The 18558-nt window shown below is 36.5% G+C and overlaps 1 pseudogene; it reads left to right on the plus strand.

Moving 5' to 3' along the window:
• LOC127660565 (leucine-rich PPR motif-containing protein, mitochondrial-like) overlaps nucleotides 1-16304 on the plus strand; it is a 76450-nt pseudogene extending 60146 nt beyond the window's left edge.
• The last annotated feature ends 2254 nt before the right edge of the window (nucleotides 16305-18558 follow it).

Below are 18558 nucleotides of genomic sequence, written 5' to 3' on the forward strand. Positions count from 1 at the left end.
AAAAATGTTATGGACTGAATGCACTAATAGTAACATGACACAATCTTCTGAAGAGGATTCTATTTTTAAATAAAATTGATATTATACATTTTTGTAGTAGACGTTATACTGAATTTAATGTATGCTACTTTTATTAAAGCACAAACGAGCAAAAAAGAAACATTAATTTCCAAAAAATGGGAAAATGTGTTTAATAAAAATGCTAAACTTTTTGATCCAAAATAGGCTTCATATCCTTTAAACAAAATATAATTTCTTATTCACAATGGTTTATATTGAATTTATTGATTCGTTTCAATCTCATAAATGTTCATACAGACTCCTGATCTAAGGGCACGAGCAACCCGTCTACAGTGGCTTGCAGAGAAATGTATCTCAGCCCAACTGGTGAGTGTCTCTGTGGCTGTGTCTTTGAAACTGATTTGCTATAGATCAATAGAACACATATCACTGCTTGAAACTTTCTGTCCACTGATGGAGCTCTGGAGAACATGGTGGATGTGACTGTCAAGCTGTTCGAGTGTGACAGATATGATATGTATCACTATATGTTCCGTCTCTGCAGTAAGTCTTGTGTGTTGTAAGCTGAGGTTGCAAACATTGAATGAGTGTAACAACTGTGCACTGACACCCTCTTTCCTGTTAGAGGAGACCAATGACTGGCGTATGGCTGAGGCAGCCTGGACTAAAATGCAAGAGGTAAATCTGATTCCCAGAGAGAGGACCCTGCGTTTGCTGTCTGATATCCTCAAAAGCAATAACCAGGAGGTGCCCTTTGAGGTGCCTGAGGTCAAATGTCCCCTTAAGTACTACCTTTTTCTTAAATACTAATGCTCAGTCCTTCTTGTCCTGCTTCCCTGCAAATCTCCTTATTACATCATAGCAGATAAACATAATGAAGTTTGTGGAAGCCCTGAATTAATACCAAGAATTAAAGAAAGCACTGTTAAGTCCATTAGTGCTATATGCCACCACTTGTGTAGTGTTGGAAAATATGAGAAGGTACATTGGGTAGTTTTATTTTAGTACAATGTAGTTAAGAGGACCCATCATTCAGTATGTTTAAATGTACTTAAAAATGGATTTAAGTCATGGCTAAAACTATTATTCATCTTTTAAAAAAAAGTAATGCAAACACTTTAGTCTCACTGAAATCTTACTAGTCAGATTGTTGTGAAGTTAGGCTAAAAGATCTATTCTAGATAATGTGATTTGCTCATCATATATTTACGTTAATCGGAACGTAAATTTTGAAGTCGAACACAACCCATACAAGATCAAGGAATCATGGCGAGCACTAGGAAGGTACACATTTAGATTGGTGAGAAGACTGCATTCATCAGTCCATTAACTGATTATATTTAATACACAAACAGTCACAATAATAATGAAGGCACAGATTGCATAATTTGTACCAATAAAATTTTCATGATTTCAATCAAACATAGTTGCAATTTGAATCAGCTTTGAATTTTCAAAAATACTGACAGACATATGTCAGTGTACTGATGTGGGTATTTTGTGTGTAGGTGTGGTTTGAGGTCTTGGAGCAAGAGGTTAAATTCAGCCGTATGGCTCAGACTTCACCTCGTAAAAAAGCCACATCCTCGCTCCCTAAAGAGGCCACTGTTTAGGACTATAAACTCTGTCTTCTGTCTCTCTGCAAGAAAGGCAAAGTTCAAGGTTAGCTCCTTAACCTTAACTAATTTCTCCTTTTACATATGTATTAAAGTATTGCCTGTAATCAACATTGTGTCAATGACAGTGGAGACGGTGACATTACTTTTGATTAAAAGCATACTCGGATACAATATTAACTGTATGGTCTGTTGTGATGTTTATGTGGGTGGATTGTGTGTACTCTTTAACCCCCTGCCCTCTAATGCTTAGAGGCCTGTTACACTGTTTTTTATGTATTTTATTTATAATTATACATTTATTATTTAATTATTATGTTCTTATTTACCTTTTATTTGGGGGCCTTTTGCAGGAAATATTGAAATGCACTTAATTGCAATTAATTAAAGGGCACGAGTAATTTTTTCAAATGAAATATTTTACTCGATTGACAGCCCTAGTTTAAAGTGAGTCACTATCAACTGCCATTTTATTGACAAGATGGATCAGAATATTCATTGCTATTTAATTTTTTGGGTTTGGGTTTGGGTTTAGAAATGACATATGGTGACTAAATAATAACAGCATTTAAATTATTGGGTGAATTATTAAAACTTCCATGATCTGCATATCCTGAACTAAATGTCAAATTATTAACATTTCATTTACATTTATGCATTTGGCAGACGTTTTTATCCAAAGCGACTTACAGTGCACTTATTACAGGGACAATCCCCCCGGAGCAACCTGGAGTAAAGGGTCTTGCTCACGGACACAATGGTGGTGGCTGTGGAGATCGAACCTACAACTTTTAACAGTTTAGTGCTTTAGCCCACAACGCCACCACCACATAAAAAACAGCAGATGTTTGAGTTACCATCCTAAATCATGGAACAAGCACCATATTAGTGTAGAGTTTGATTGGACACAAGTCCTTTGAAATCAACAACAAATGATTTGGAAAGTGTTTTCTAACTTTTAGAAATTGATGTCCCTATTTATTAAGCTAACAATACATGATTTAAGTTAGTTGCATGTTATTATTTGAATTATTTGCATTTAGAATTTTTTTTTTTTATAACCTGCTGTCCACAACTCTATCAGAACAGACCTTTTCGGTCAAGAATCACTGGTCTAATATATTTGCATGGTAAGGATGTTTAAATTCCGAGTAGCAAAATTACAGGTTTTAAGGTTACTTATTTATTCTACAGTTGAAATAAATAAATGCCACAAATCTCTTTCAAGCCGTACAAAATGGCACACATACTGTACATACAAAGTGGACAGTCTTGTGGGTTAAGCCCTTTCAACGTTACAATATAATCTTTGTGTTCTCAGAAGAGCTTGACAAGATGCACAAATGACAGTCCTTTGCCGATTAGTAATAGATCATTGTGTTGTATTAGTGTTTGCGCTGGTGATCTTTTATTTATCCATCAAGCTCTAAGGCTTTACTGGGTTGCATTATACTCAGAATGATATGTCCTCATGAAAGAAAGTCATCGGCCCTATAATCTTGTGTATGCTTTCAGGAGGCATTCATACATGTCTCTCTACAGACTATCACGCAATGGCCAGTGCAGTTGGTGTTTAACTGACCCTGTTCAGTTTGTGCACACATAGGTGCCTGATTTAGTGCTTTTCTTGTTCCAAAGGGAACTTTTTGCATGACATCTCAAGAGTTCAAAAAGCTTTTGAGCGATACTACAGATAATGTGTAATGTACACACCAAGCTACATAAACACAATTTTTTAGTTACTTTTTTGCAGTAACTTGTGCATTTTTCAGTATTTTTGACCAGTTTATTAAAAGAACTGGTTAGGGATACACTGATATGAACATTTTTATCCGATACTGATTTCACTAAAATACTATAGGCTGACCGACACCGATATTTTGCGACGTACCTTATTTTGTCATCAGATCACTGTTTAAGCTTTTAACTGTTCTAACAATCTTTTTTTCCATTGAACATTCGATCTGTTGAACACATGACAGGCCAAACTTTTAAAGAGCACCACAGTGAAAGATAAAATACGATAACATGATTGATATGAAAGATAATTGTTTTACTTCAAAAATATTTAGCAATTCTGTTTTTGCAGTTTAAAATGCAGCCTTTTAAGGTTAAGTAATCACGCAAGACCATATTACAATTGTAATTTTAATTCAATCAATTATGCAGCATTAACTGATATCATAACGATATCTCAGAAGTCTAAGTTTGCTGGTTTCAAAGCATTTTTGGATGGTTTTCCTCATCATGTAGTGCATACGTAAGTGCCGCTAACTGTCACGTCCATTTGTGGCATTTTATCGTGCATTAATGTGAGACCATGACAGAATAATATTAAATATTACATGTTCCTAGGAGTGCCAACCCTTCTAGATATTGTGGCAATTATTATTTCTGGAGTGTGAATTTGAATTAACATAGTTTTTGCAAAGTGTGCTAATGAATTCTAAATAGGCCTAATCTGTTTTTTATACCAGCATTTTCATGCTTATAACCAATATGCCAATGGTTTTAAATTTGGTCAATAATTGGCTGATAATTATTAGTGGCAGATAAATATCAGACTGCACTAGTCATGCTGTAATACAATTTTTGTATGCAGCCAATGAAGACAACAATATAGTAAGACGTGTTTTGAATTTTTTGTCTTCGTTTTATTTTGCAGTATTATTTCGCAATACCCATATTTTTATATCACCACATTCTATTCAGACTGCAAACTCACAACGGTAAAATATAATTTATTTTGTTGTTGTAGTTTCAAAAGCAGCACTAACTAGTAGTGCAGGAAAAAGTGGTACACTCATTTACTTGAATTATGATCATAAACAATGAGTATATTATCAAGTGTAAGCAGTGTTTAAATGCATATGTGGTATGCGTATGTGGTGGAGTTCAGGCAGATGTTTAGCGGGATGTTAGTCTTGGCCAGCGGGGTGCTTTAAAGAGCGATTTAAGGAGGATTGGGAACAGAGGAAAGGAGCAAGGGATGGGATTGTCCAGCAGTTAGAGGACTAACCCAGAGTTAGGAGGAGGATTTTCTTATGATTGATAAGAGTAATTCTGACCTATGTTGCTGGGCCAATCGGCCTCATGAGCAGCTGTTGGCCAGTCGCCGTAGCGATAAGGAGTGGCTGGGTGGCTTTGGGTGGCTGGATTAATCTGGCCAGTGAGGGTATTAAAAAAGAAGACTTTGATTGAGGTTTAAGTGACAGAGAGATGAAAAAGTTTTCAAAAGCAAGAGTCTGGTGAAAGGACAAGGAGAGTGGATCCAGATTTGTTCATACTCACCCTCAAATAGTAGGCCCAAAAATGTTTCAACATTTTGGCCAGACCCAAATTTTGCATGCAGAATTTCACAAAAATAATAAAAATATCGAACCAAGTGGTATTTTTGTGTGATTTTTTATTTTTTTTTTATTATTATTTTTATTAGGTTTTAAATTATAAAACACTAGATCTATTGTGAACAGTAATGGAAACATTTTTATGAATTAAGTGCTTTCACAGCGGAAAATTTGTATTGAGCAAGCGCAATATAGCGTCTCAAAGAAATTGAGGACTTACTGTCATCGAATATTTTTGGTTTGACATGAGTGTAAAAAAATTTCAGTTCACGCTGGGAGGACGTCCACTGCCATTAACCTTTGCTGGTTCAGTTTGCATTGCATGGGCAGCATCATCTGTGAAATATCTCAGGTAAATCATGATGTAACGGTGATAGACTTGTAACTGGAAGAACCTATAGAGAAATTAATAAATGCCTGAAGAAGATCTTTGACCGAAACATTGTGTGATATTACATATTTGCAAGCTATATGACAGTGTGTGGTCTTTTCCTATTTTTCCCCTGTGGTTTTGTGTACACTTCTGCCTGCAATGTGTTTATTTATTGGTTTAACAGCATTAGCATTGACCATACGTTATCAACAGAACGCAATTTACTGATGCCTATGCTTAATTATGAAACCTAAATTATAGAGCTCATATGTATATATATATATATATATATATATATATATATATATATATATATATATATATATATATATATATATAAATATATAAATGTTCGAGGGCATTCATTTGCTGGTGTGTCTTTCCATGAACCTTTCACCCCATGTCAAGGACTTCTGCTGGAAAAACGATAAGCAGAGTTTGAAAAATATTATACTTTTAAAAATGTATTCAATCAGTAAAGAAACTATTCGAAATAAGTATAGGCTTTGGTTTAAAAAGAAATCCGGAATTTTTGACCTTGTGGGGACATTTTGTCGGTCCCCATGAGGAAAACAGCTTATAAATCATACTAAATTATGTTTTTTGAAAATGTAAAAATGCAGAAAGTTTTCTGTGAGGGTTAGGTTTAGGGGTAGGGTTAGGTTTAGGGGATAGAATATAAAGTTTGTACAGTATAAAAACCATTATGTCTATGGAAAGTCCCCATAAAACATGGAAACACAACATGTGTGTGTGTGTGTGTGTGTGCGTGTGTGCGTGTGTGCGTGTGTGTGTGTGTGTGTGTGAGTGAGTGTGTAAGTGAGTGAGTGAGTGTGTGTGTTTTGTACTAATTTGTTATTTTTTTACATTTATTTTCACTAATTTAATTATTAGTTAATTTTTAATTACTTATTTAATTTCATCAGAATTGAGTCATGGCAGTTTGCCTGAAAGACCACAACACATTCAGATGTCAGATGACTATTTAGACATTTAGAAAATACAAAAACTTTCATGAATCCAAGAATTTACGTCAGTACGGCTTTACAAACTATTTACAATTTTTTTTTTCTGCTCCTGTTTCATGAATAAGGGAATATATGTGCAAATGTGACACTTGTCAAAATTTCTGTTGAGTCCTAAGACCATTTAAAGATACTAATTTTGCAAGGATAATTAGAGGATAATTTAATTACTAGTTTAACTTTGTTTAATTACCAGTGTGATCTAAGAAGAAGAGACAGCAGTCATCGTTCCAAACTCAGTCCTTGTTTCAGCCAATGAGGTACAAAATATTTTAGACAATCGAAAGCTATACAACCGTAATAGGGCTGGGTTATTGGAAGATGTAATCGGATATTGACTATATCTGACAAATATGCCGATGCCAATTGAAGCAGCAGCAATATTTCACTTTCACAATATATCATATATTTGCATGACGGAAGTTTCAAATGTTTGGGATTGGGGAGGTGGTTATAACATTTTTCATTGATTTTTCCTTTCGATTGAAGTGCAATTTGAATTCTGAAATAGTATATTCGTATTTCAATTAATAGAATTTTTCAAGCAAAATCATTAATGCAAAAATAATCACTGATCCCTCAGCAGTGGGGGCAGGGGGGTTGACGATGTAATCGAATGTAGCGATATTCAAATTAGCCAATTATGGTCTAGGACTGGGCGATATGCAAGAAATATTTTCACAAAATATTTTTAATAAAAATATCAAAATATTTTTGGTATATCACCCAGCCTTATTTAATTGGTTAATAATTGGTTGACTTTACCAACTAGCCCAAGAAGGAATGCCAAAAGTTATCCGAAGATCAAATCCCATTTGTTCCACCTGTTTAATCTGGCCATTTCGCACATGTCTATTTCTTCTTTCTCCTTTATCATACCTTTCCTCCTCCCCTCTCCCCCATTATTAATAAAGGCTCCGATCTACTGTGATGGCTATGACAGTGTAGTGTGAATAATTCAGCATGGGCCTCACTAATGTGGTGCCTGGCTTCCGGAGCCCCCATCTCGCCTCGTAACCAGTCAGTTTGGCTCAGCCGCACACGTGTCACTGTCGCTTAGGTCCACCAGGGGGTCAGAGTTCAGCCCGACAGGATGAAACCGCGATTGGGGAAGCTGCTCGTCCAGCCGTGAGGGAAGCTTTGCTCTTCCGCTGTCCTATGCTGTTTCAGGATTTTGGGAATGGCAGGGAGTGACAATCTGTGGCTAGGCAAGCTGGGCAAGGAATATTAATTTGACCAATGAAAATTGTATGCACTTATTGTTCTTGATGATACAGGTTGGGGATGGAGGGGAAGCAGAACTAAAGGAGTGTACAGATGTGGCCGTGACCCATTTGTCTTTGTTCTCTTTTCACATGAATTGTTTTCGTCCAGCCTGCCTTTCTTTACACTTTGAGCTGCAAATGTCATTTTGGCAAACTACATTTTCATCATAGAAGAATAACAAACTTATGGGATAGTTCACGCAAAAATTTGAACTGAATTTTGTTTTTTCATAATTTATTCACCCTCGTGTTGTTTCAAACCTGTATGACTTTCATTCTTTTGTTTGTAAGCACCATAAAAGTGTTCAAGTCTTCTGAAGTCATACGATAGCATTGGTTGAGAAACCGCTGCAACTGGATTTAGTCAGTGAGTTGAACTTGAGAAATGGATTAGTCGAAATCTTGTAAGAATGATTCATTTTTGGTTTTGTGAACCGGATCAGCTGATTTATTTGTAGTTTTGACTCAAAAGAACGATTCGTTCACCATTGCTAGGCTGTTCTTGGTGGTTGTAGGATGAGATATGTGCCAAAGTTTAAATTTGATGGTTTCTTCAAATCACTAACTGGAATCATAAGCAATGATAGTGAAGCTCAGCTTAGCAAACAACAGTATTTGGAAAGCTGAAAACTTTTACAGATGTTTATGCGATTCCTGTCCTTTTTCTAATCTCTACTTTCTGCCTCTCTCAGTGGGGATATTGACAGTGCAATGGAGGTTTTGGAGTCTGTTTACACCCAGAACACCGAAAATCAGAACCCCAATATTTCCTTTGTCTTCCGCAAAGTTCTAGCTGCGCTGGATAAATGTGAGACCCCAAACACCACAATACACAGCTACAGTACTTGCAGTACTTGACTTACAGCCCTTGTTTGAAGTTTCTGGATAGCAGAAACATTATGGCACCCAATGATGTGTTATAACATAGTAATGACTGTGTAAGCATCTGATTGATTGACATCGCTCTCTACATCTAGTGAGTGCTATGGTGGAAAGGCTCTGCAATCACTTTGCCTCCTACAGAGCTGCTACAGACCTCTTCCTAATGTACTTGGACACAGGCAGGGCAGAGGAGGCCAAGTTCCTCCTGCAGGTAACATCACTCAGGGATTAACCAAGATATGCAAGGGCTTTGAGTACTTGGTGACCTTGCTAAACTGCTGAATATAATTTAGTTTGTATAGAGCTTTTCAGTCATGACGTTAGTTTGGAGGTTGACCCGGAAAGCTAATTCACCATGGTTCCCCTTAGGAATTTCACAAAAAAGGGGTTTTAGAATGGTGGTTTTCACTTCATCGAAAGCGACTTACAACACATTTTAGGTTGTAACTTTTATCAGTTTGTGTGTTCCCTGGGAATCAAAACCATGACTTTGGCATTGTTAGTGGCATGCTCATCCAGTTGAGCTACAAAACAAGTGAATTGGTAAAATAAGGTCAGTGGTTAACCTTGCTTGAAGTCTACTTGTAGAGACTTTCACATTTTGTTCAACAACATAACACACAGTCGTACTTCAAATGTGAATTTTGAAACAATTGTGATTTATGTTGCTACATAAGGACTACAACTGTTGTGTGATTCTTTCAGCAAGTAAAACTCACGTGCTTGTTGTAGTTGTAGGCATTATTAAGCAACTAATTAGCACATTTTTGCTGTCATTTATGTTGCAGAAAAAAAGGTGAACTTTTTTTCCAGTAATGTTAATCACTGACTTAATTTTACTTACAAATCATAAAATGCTTTTCTAAAAATCCATTGGAAATGGGTGCTGTACATGTTCTTGCATTCCACCTGTACTTTTTTAGCTATTTTTTCAATTGTTAATGTATGTACACATACATCAGGTAGATGGCATTTTTTTTCAGTGTCTCATGCCAAAAGTGCCATGTTTTTAAGACTTTGAAAAACATCTCCAGACCCCTGTGTTTTCCTTTCTGTTTCACTCCGTCTAGCTGAAGATAATGCCCTTTGTGAATTCCCCCTTAGATTAACACGTTCGGTTTTGACTGGCCTTTACTCTCTGATGCTGATTGTCAGTCAGTTTTTAGTTGACAAAGTATACTTAGGTTGTCTATGTTGCTTATTGCTCTGCGCACAGTGTGCGTGATGGCAATTTTGTCATCAGCACAGTCTGCATGGACTGTCCTCGTGCAGACCTGATTTTCTCAACACACGCACGTTCCTCGTCTGTGCACATCGTCGGCGCATGCACCTGCCGTTGACTGTTCAAAAACATGATCTCAAAGCAGTCATAGTGCGTATGCATCGAACGCGTTCGTATTCACTTTGAAAGGCAACACGGTCGACCGGGTGCCATTAGATCCGGTGAGCTGATTAACAAAGTATACCCAGGCCTTAACTCTCAGGAATGGAGCTCAATGCCTGGCTGCAGTTTTAATTGCTCTGATTGTTATAAAAGCACTCACAACTTCAGTCCATTTTAAAACTGCAGCCTGTTAAAAGCCTTTCAGGCCCCTTGGCTTTTTAATTCAGTAGACATGAGAGAAAAACATCTTTCACGACTGGCTTGTAATGTGACCGTATTGCTGCTGAACCCAGAAAAGAACAGGGCAGTACAGCAGTTTCAAAACAACATACACGCATACGAACACTTACACACACACACACACACAGAGTCATGGACAAAAAGTCAGGCAGATGTTATCCAGCAGAACTTATATGGACTTTTTCAAATGTACTACTGAAATTTTTTTCAGTGCCAAATAATAGTAATTATAATGAATTACAATGTAATAATTTCGATTCATCCATTGGTTTTTTTGTATTTTCAAAAAGCAAAAGAAACATTACATTTCAATAAGACACTTACAATGGAAATAAAAGGGGAAATAATGTCAAAATCCAAGAATAAAATATTGTATGGATGGGCGCTATATACGGGTGGGACATACAGTATCCCTAACTCTTTTTGCCTTTGCCAATTTTGTCCCCACCACTTTTTGAAAAACCTTTCATCAGGTAAGTGTCTAATGCAGAAGAAACATCTCTAGTTCTTGAGCTGATTACATTTTGTTTGTGTGTGTTATAATACATTGCGATCCAGCGTTGGAATTTGTATTTTTTAATGCTGTGATGAGTACTCTCAGCAGCCGTTATCAATGTCGTTGAGTGACAGAGGTTGGCGATGTTCTCTTGTGCATCATGATGCGTGTTCTACTCGCAAACCACCTTGTGCTCCTTTTCTGTTAAATCTCAACGCAAAATGTAAACAGATGTGTCTCCACTCATGATATACATCCACTAACATACTTACTGTATGCAATCTTCATTCATTGAAATAAAAAGTTCTTTCAGGGTAGATAAGAAACCGGAACACCCTGTTCGAGAGGCTAAAACTTTACCATGAGACCAATCAGGCTCAGGTCTTACAGATCCTTGTACGTATTTATTTATTAACTAACAAAATCCCAGTTCTGACAGTGATAGATGTACAGATAAAGTCCTTTGAACTATTTATTAGAGCTCTTGAATTTAGTCAACAAGAATGACTATTTATATAAACATTTAAAGATGATTTGACATTATCTGCACATAACCTAATTAATGCTCATGTGTTTTGTCATTTCGTGACGTTACAACCCCAAAAACATACGGTTTAGTTGTGTGATTTCTTAAAGCTTGCTTGAAAAGATGCCTCGAATATTCATAAAAATCGTGATTGATTCACACATGCTAGCCTTTCACTTCACACGAAGCTGCTTCAGGTTGTTCAGCCTTATCTAGACTTACTGTTTCTGTATTGCACAGTTTACCCTCCCAGAATTCTCCCTGCCTTCATTTACTTGCAGTATATTGTCCTGATTAAAGAGAATGAAAATTGCACACCCGTGCTTGAAAGCTCAGGAGCACACCGATTCAATTCAAAGCCTTTATATGGCTAAGTGTAGATAATTGTACTTTAAATTGGGCGAACACTGTACATTTTAATTTTCATAAAGAAATAAGTGGTTATTTGCCTGACTCCCTTATTAGCTATATAATTGACCATCAACTATAGAGTGCTGCGCTGAGTGCTAAAGGATGAAATAGAAGATGGATACATAAAAAAAAGTGTAGAATTCCTTCAGGCTGATACGCACACCTCCATGAGCTCCCCTCTTCTTCCTTTTAACAACTTGCTGTGTGGATATAGAAAATGTGATTGTTTTATATCAAGGGTTGTTTTATTATGTTGTCAACACACTTTACCATTGTGTTATGCAGTGAATGTTTGTGTTGAGAGTCTCTTGTCCTCTTTTAATTGCTTTAGCGCTGTCGCCGAGCAGAAGGACGTCATGTTTACGTACATGTTACGAGTGTCACAGCAGCCGGGACAGGTAAACAAACATGGCACTGTTCACCTCGTCAGCCTGCTTGTTCTGCTTTACAAGCTCTTGAACTGTCATTAAATGTATGCATATAAATCAAGACTTTTTCACATAATATGGTAGAATATAGTGTCAACAATTCTCACAGTATGTGAATAAATAAATGCTCTTTTCTATCTCGTGCAGGCTGCTAAGATCAGGACTCTGGCAGAGTTGATCCCTGACTTTACAGAAAAGGACGCGATTTATTCATATCTAGTGAAATGCTATGGTAAGACCTCTGTTTGCATTGTCCTAATGGGATGTAAATTCATAATCTTAAAACCATGGAAAAGTCATTGAAATTTCTATAGTATAATAAATTTTTATACTGTAGTTATGCTCTTCTATAATATTGTATTGGCTAGATTTTGCTCTTGTGTGGAGTATAACTTGATCTATAGCAATGTTTGGTCTATAAGTGAATCAGTTCTTATCAATGAATTGGTCAAACCGATTTACACAATGATTTTAATGATGAATTAGAGATCAGTCTGAATTATTCACAAACAAAGGTCATGAAACCCTCAAAAAATTACAGTGGTACTGTGATTGTATCAAATGGTAAAACCAAAATATATATCATGGTACTTCTGGGTAAAATACATGTTTTGTATTTTTGGCATAATCATTTTGGCAACTACTCGTTACAGTCGAAATCGCGGTTACAGAGAGTCACTTACAATGGAAGTCAATGGGGCCAGTCCATAAACAGTTTCAAAAGTTTAGACACAAGACATGTTGTGACATTCTCAGTTGACTTTAGTTTGTGTACTTTTATTTAGAAATTTCCTGTTAAGTTCCTGTTTCCTAGTCTTGTCATATCCTGTTTTCCCTTCTTGTTCATGTGTCTGGTTTTCATTGGTTCATTGTTTTATTACTTTGATTCTGTTCTAGTTTGTTATTGGTCTTAGTTAATTGTCTTATCTTGTTTTAGAGTTTTGTTTGTTCATTGGCCTTTGTTATTCATGTCTTGTGTATTTAAACCCTCATGTTTGCCTTTGTCGGGGGTCAGGTATTGTACGTGTAACCTTGTTGTTCTGCCATAGTTTAGTCTAGCCTGTGTACATGTAACCTTGTTGTCAAGCCAAAGTTTAGTCCTGTCAGTGTTCATGTACCTTGTTGTTTTGTTCAAGTTTAGTCAAGTCAGTGTACTTGTAACCTCGTGGTTTTGCTTTGCTTTGCTTTGCTTTAGTCTTTGTCTTAGTCCTAGCCATAGTCAAGTTATGTCATGTTATATCAAGTCTAGTTTTGTCAAGTTTAGTTAGGTCCATGGTTTCTTGTTTTTGTTTCCTTTCACATTTATAGTTCGGGATTCTGGTTTCACGTTTGAAGAAATAAACTGCACTTGGGTTCATCTTAACTTCATCACCTTCGTCTCTTTGTCAACAACGTTACACATGTACACTAAACATGTTAACATTTAGTGTGATAAAATTGCTTAGTTAGTCTGTGTAAAATATAATATTACAGCTTTGTTATGACAACAAAACACTGTAATCCCAATACTGTATATAACTTTACACAGAAAAGTTTAGTAAGTGATTTTATCTCACTAAAATAATGTGAACATATATAATGTTTATGTCTTGTGACTATACTTTTGAAATAGTGAGTACTTTAACATTTATTGACTGATCCCATTCACTTTTTCTGTAAGTGCCATACTGTAACTGCCTTTTACAGAATTGTTTTTGAGCTAATAAAGATTATGCAATAAATGCAGTTGATGGAGGTAAATTTGTGAATAAATTCATGAACATGCTATTTACATTGTATTCAAGGTACTTTCAAGATTACCATAATACCATTATCCAAAAAAACATACAAAAAACTTGTAAGTGAAAATGAAAGTTTATCTGAGTTTGTCTGGAGTACAAGGCTCTTGTTCAGTATATTAATCGTTTTCTATTTTAGCATGATCAAGGTTAAAAGCTACATGCTTCATCTAGTGGACAATGGCTTTAAGGTTTGCTCATTTCCCGGCTGTGTTTTACGGAAGCAGTCAGTTAATAGCCGGCCAATTAATAATGCAAAAAGCTGGACGCATTTACTGACACACTGGAGGCACATTTGCTAATAAAAACACATGTTCCCTAATGAGGCGCTGCTTTAGGCAGCCTACCGTGAGAACTTGGACACGTTTCAGTACTTAGAGAACTCTACAGCATCACTATTTCATGAGGCCTGTGTCACCTGCCCGCTGGTCAGGATGAGTGCAGAATGAAGTATATGATGTTGAACAGAGCTCTGTTTTTCTCCCTCACTTTCTCATCAGGTTTGGATAAGGACCTGGGGTCAGCTAAAGCTCTGTATGAGCAGATGCAGGCTGAGGGGGGTAAAGGCAGACGAGTTAACGCTGAAGAGACTGGGGTTACTATACAGAGAAGCCGGCGAAACAGTTCCCTTCCAAGAGCCTTCGGTAATCATCCACCTTCTTATTATCTACAAGCACAATGTTGTTTTAACACACATTATGCTTATATAATGCTTATTTCGGTCCGGGGACATGATTAATTGCATAACGTTTTTTAACATATTATTATTATTTTTGTATTATTAATCACCCTGAATTATAGGTGCACTCAGTAATTTTTTTTGTTCCAGTTCGGTGTTCCACTGCCTCCTTTCCAATTGGTAACCGGTTGGAATGAAACAAAAGAACAAGCATAACATGCACATACAACAGTAGCCTATATAAAATAACATCTTTTCAATAAATGTGTTTTAAATATTAAATATATCCCCCAAAAAATAATACATATATTTTAACATTTAATGTAAGTGCTTATATAAAATTATAAGTTTCACATTTCTGCCTTTTTAAATCCTCCAAAAATTTACCCCCATTCACTTCCATTGTAAGTGCCTCACTGTAGAGGGACGAGTCTAAATAATTTTTTGTGGTAATTAACATTATGCCACAAATGCTGTCGATTTAGTTTAATTTGTATTGAACCTGGAATATTCCTTAAAATATATACAGTATATTTGTCTTTAAGCAGTTAGCAGTCTAAAGGTGACTGTGGCAAAGAACCCAAAACTCCATAAGATGTTAGTTAATGGAGAAAAATAACCTTGAGAGAAAACAAGCTCGGTTGTTTGAACTTATTCAAATCCGAGACGCTTTAAAACATCTTTCTCAACATTCTCTTGCAAATCGCAAGACGAGGAAGAACCATAAAAATGGTCTAAAGACACGGTCTTCAGGAAACTTCATAGCCAAATAAATCTACGCAAGCTCCTCAATTTAGTAATCTTACATCATTCTTCGAACCTTTTCAAACAATGATTGATTAGGACCAGATTCACTTCCACTGCATATTCCTCACCTGAAATACCCCTACACTTACAGTACCGTAAAAGCCACCTCAGTCCACCTCACACGCTCTTGTATTATTTACTACCTGTCAGAACGGCACTGCTGTGTTTTAAACGGCATTACAGGAGGCTGCCAACCATCTACAAACCCCTCCACACCGCTCACTAAGCTCTCAGTGCACCTTTTAAGTTTTCACAAAGCAATCTCAGGTAGCACTCCATCCCGTTCCATTCAACTTCCATTGGTCCCGCGCGGGTCCACCGTTACTATACCAGAGTACAAATAGTCTCCTGAGAGAGGCAATAAGGAGAGATTTGAGGTGCCGTTCCCATCTGGCCTCATTCACCGTACACAGTAGCTGCTATTTATCAGCTTTAATTACCCCATTAATAAGGGAATATACATTGTTTGGGAAATCGTAATCTTCTAAAAGCACTCACCTTCCTATAATAAGGAAAGGCTGTGCTGCTTACAAGCACTTGTGGTGTTTAATTAGGAAGATTTTAGGGAGGGGGAATACATGTTATTTGTGAATTAATCGGGTTTGTAAGATGAAATGAGAACAAAGGATTGTTTGGACTGTGTAGTTGTTATTATTTTGCCCCTGAGGGCAGAAAACGCATAACTACATACAGATTGTGACAGAAAACAAAATGCCACACACTCAAAGTACAATTATATTGGAAAATGTTGGCTAGTTTAGCTTTTTATTTAAAATTAAAACTCTGTTTGTTTTCTGTTTCTCAGGAGATGTTTCGGTTCTATGCAGACAAACTGAAGAAGCAGCGTTCATGAGTCACTGAATCTTGCGGACGACTAGAAAACCTCTCGGAATCTTTTTTTATTTACAACAGATTCTGTTGATATACTGGGATTGTTGTTGTCAGAATTTGTTCTTGCCCTTCATAATGATGTTATGGCGACATTATGGTTCAATATTGTGTACATTGGTACTGTATATATGCAAATAAATGTAAACATAAAAGTTTAGTGGCAGTTTATTTTTGTTTCTGAAATGGATGTCACATAGTAAGAGGTTTTCACAACAAGTGCTCCTGCAATGCAGATTTTGACTCCACAGAATTGAAACATATTCCTGTAAAATGCATTATATGACATAATCTGGATCTTACATGGAGGATGAAGTATTAAATGTATACATACAATAGTAAGCTTTATCAGAGCGCTTTACTCAGATGCTCAGTTATGTAGTAATTTACACTGTATAATAAATATCTCATTGGGAATATCATGGATCAACTGACATGCATCCAGGGTTATATACTTTTTTTCCCCAATCATATATGTTCATATGTTCACGTATAGATTTATCAGGATTCGTTCGTTATCTAGCTCTTAATATGCAAAAGCATTCTTGGTGTGGTTTACAAAACCTTTCAAAGGCTTTTCAATATAACCCTATTGCCACACACTTTGATAAGCTGACAAATCTTCCATATATTTAAATCTATACTTTAGAATGGAACAAAGATGCACTGTTTATGGATATTTACCAAACCGAGCTCTAATCTGTCATCAAAAAGTGGAAAAGTAATTGTAAAAGGAAATGAACAGAACATCACTGCCATCCAGTGGCAGTCAGTTGAAGTCTACAGACATCATTGGAGAATCAATCCTTGTATTTAGATGTTTTAAGTAGTCTGGGCTTGGCCTGTTACCCCCTTATTATGGGGTGATTATGTAACCAGTCACATGGTCACACAATAAATACCCTTTTCTCATGCAATATCATTTTCTGTGACATTATCATTAGTATTTTAATTTTTAATGTGAAGCATTGCTGAAGAGCTCATGATCTTGTAGTCGACTGCCTCCTGCACTGTCAGGGTGCCCAGGAGACTCCATCTGAAAGCAGTGGATTTGTGCAAGCCAAAGGTAGACTGCAGAGTAAACCCTGATGAGATGTCCATGGGGGGACTGCATTACCTGTCAAGAGCTCTTTGCAAGTTCATTACTGCCACTTAATAGTTTATATGCAGTAATCCTATTGGAGAATACCTTTATCTTTAAATAGAGTAGATGTTTAGACATTAAGTTATTCTGGAGTAGTTCCTAATTAAAATCAGTCATGGCACCTCTGAAAGATTTAGCATGTTTATGTGCATATGACATATTTAGGATATTGGTCTTGGCTGATTACATTTATGCTGCTGGTCCTGCAGAGTACGAAGTTCTTAGACTTGTTAATGTTAGAACATGTACTTTAAGCTTGTTGAAATGCTGCTGCTGCACAATTATACATTTATTCAATCCCTTGTAGCAGAACTAGACAAGTGGAGCTGGGGAGAAGGAGGGGAAAAAGCTGAAACCAGCTTACATGCAAAACTTAGCAATGTAAGCAATTTAAATGTTAGACAATGAGAGAGTACTCAAGCTGATTGGCTGAACATATCACATGTGAGGAGAAACAGATTACAAATTTAAAAATAAATAACAGCTTGAGGCCTGGGTAGCTCAGTGAGTAAAGATGCAGAATACCACCCCTGGAGTTATGAATTTGAATCCAGGGTGTGCTGAGTGACTCCAGTCAGGTATCCTTCGCAACCAAATTGGTCCGGTTGCTATTGTGGGTAGAGTCACATGGGTAAACATCCTCGTGGTTTGCTCTCGGTGGGGCATGTGGTGAGTTGTGCGTGGATGCCGCGGAGAATTGCGTGAAGCCTCCACACACGCTTGGTCTCTGCGGTAATGTGCTCAACAAGCCATGTGAAAAGATGTGTGGATTGACGGTCTCAGACATGGAGGCAACTGAGATTCGTCCTCTGCCACCCGGATTGAGGCGAGTCTCATCACCACCATGAGGACTTGGAGCACATTGGGAATTGGGTATTCCAGATTTTTTTATTTGATTTAAAACCTCTCTGTTTGTTCCATGTAGAGTTTGATGCCAGAACTTTTTTAATTTACTTATTTTTATTACTACTATTATTATTATTATTATTATTACTCAATGTGTTTGAAACACACCTTATCAATACAATATTCTTTTTTTATTATTCTATTTCTTTCTATTATTATTTTTATGTATTTGTTAATTTTTTGCTTTTTTTCAATGTTAATGTAAAGTTACTCAAAATGAATTCTGAGCAATAAATTCTAATTCCTTATTTTCTTTAACATTACAATATTTAAATACTCTTATATTGATCACTTGCAATATGCAAACTTTTTTCACAATGTTGTAGACAACAAGCACTTTTC

This window comes from Xyrauchen texanus, chromosome 20 (assembly GCF_025860055.1).
Source record: "Xyrauchen texanus isolate HMW12.3.18 chromosome 20, RBS_HiC_50CHRs, whole genome shotgun sequence".
NCBI classification, from domain to species: domain Eukaryota; kingdom Metazoa; phylum Chordata; class Actinopteri; order Cypriniformes; family Catostomidae; genus Xyrauchen; species Xyrauchen texanus.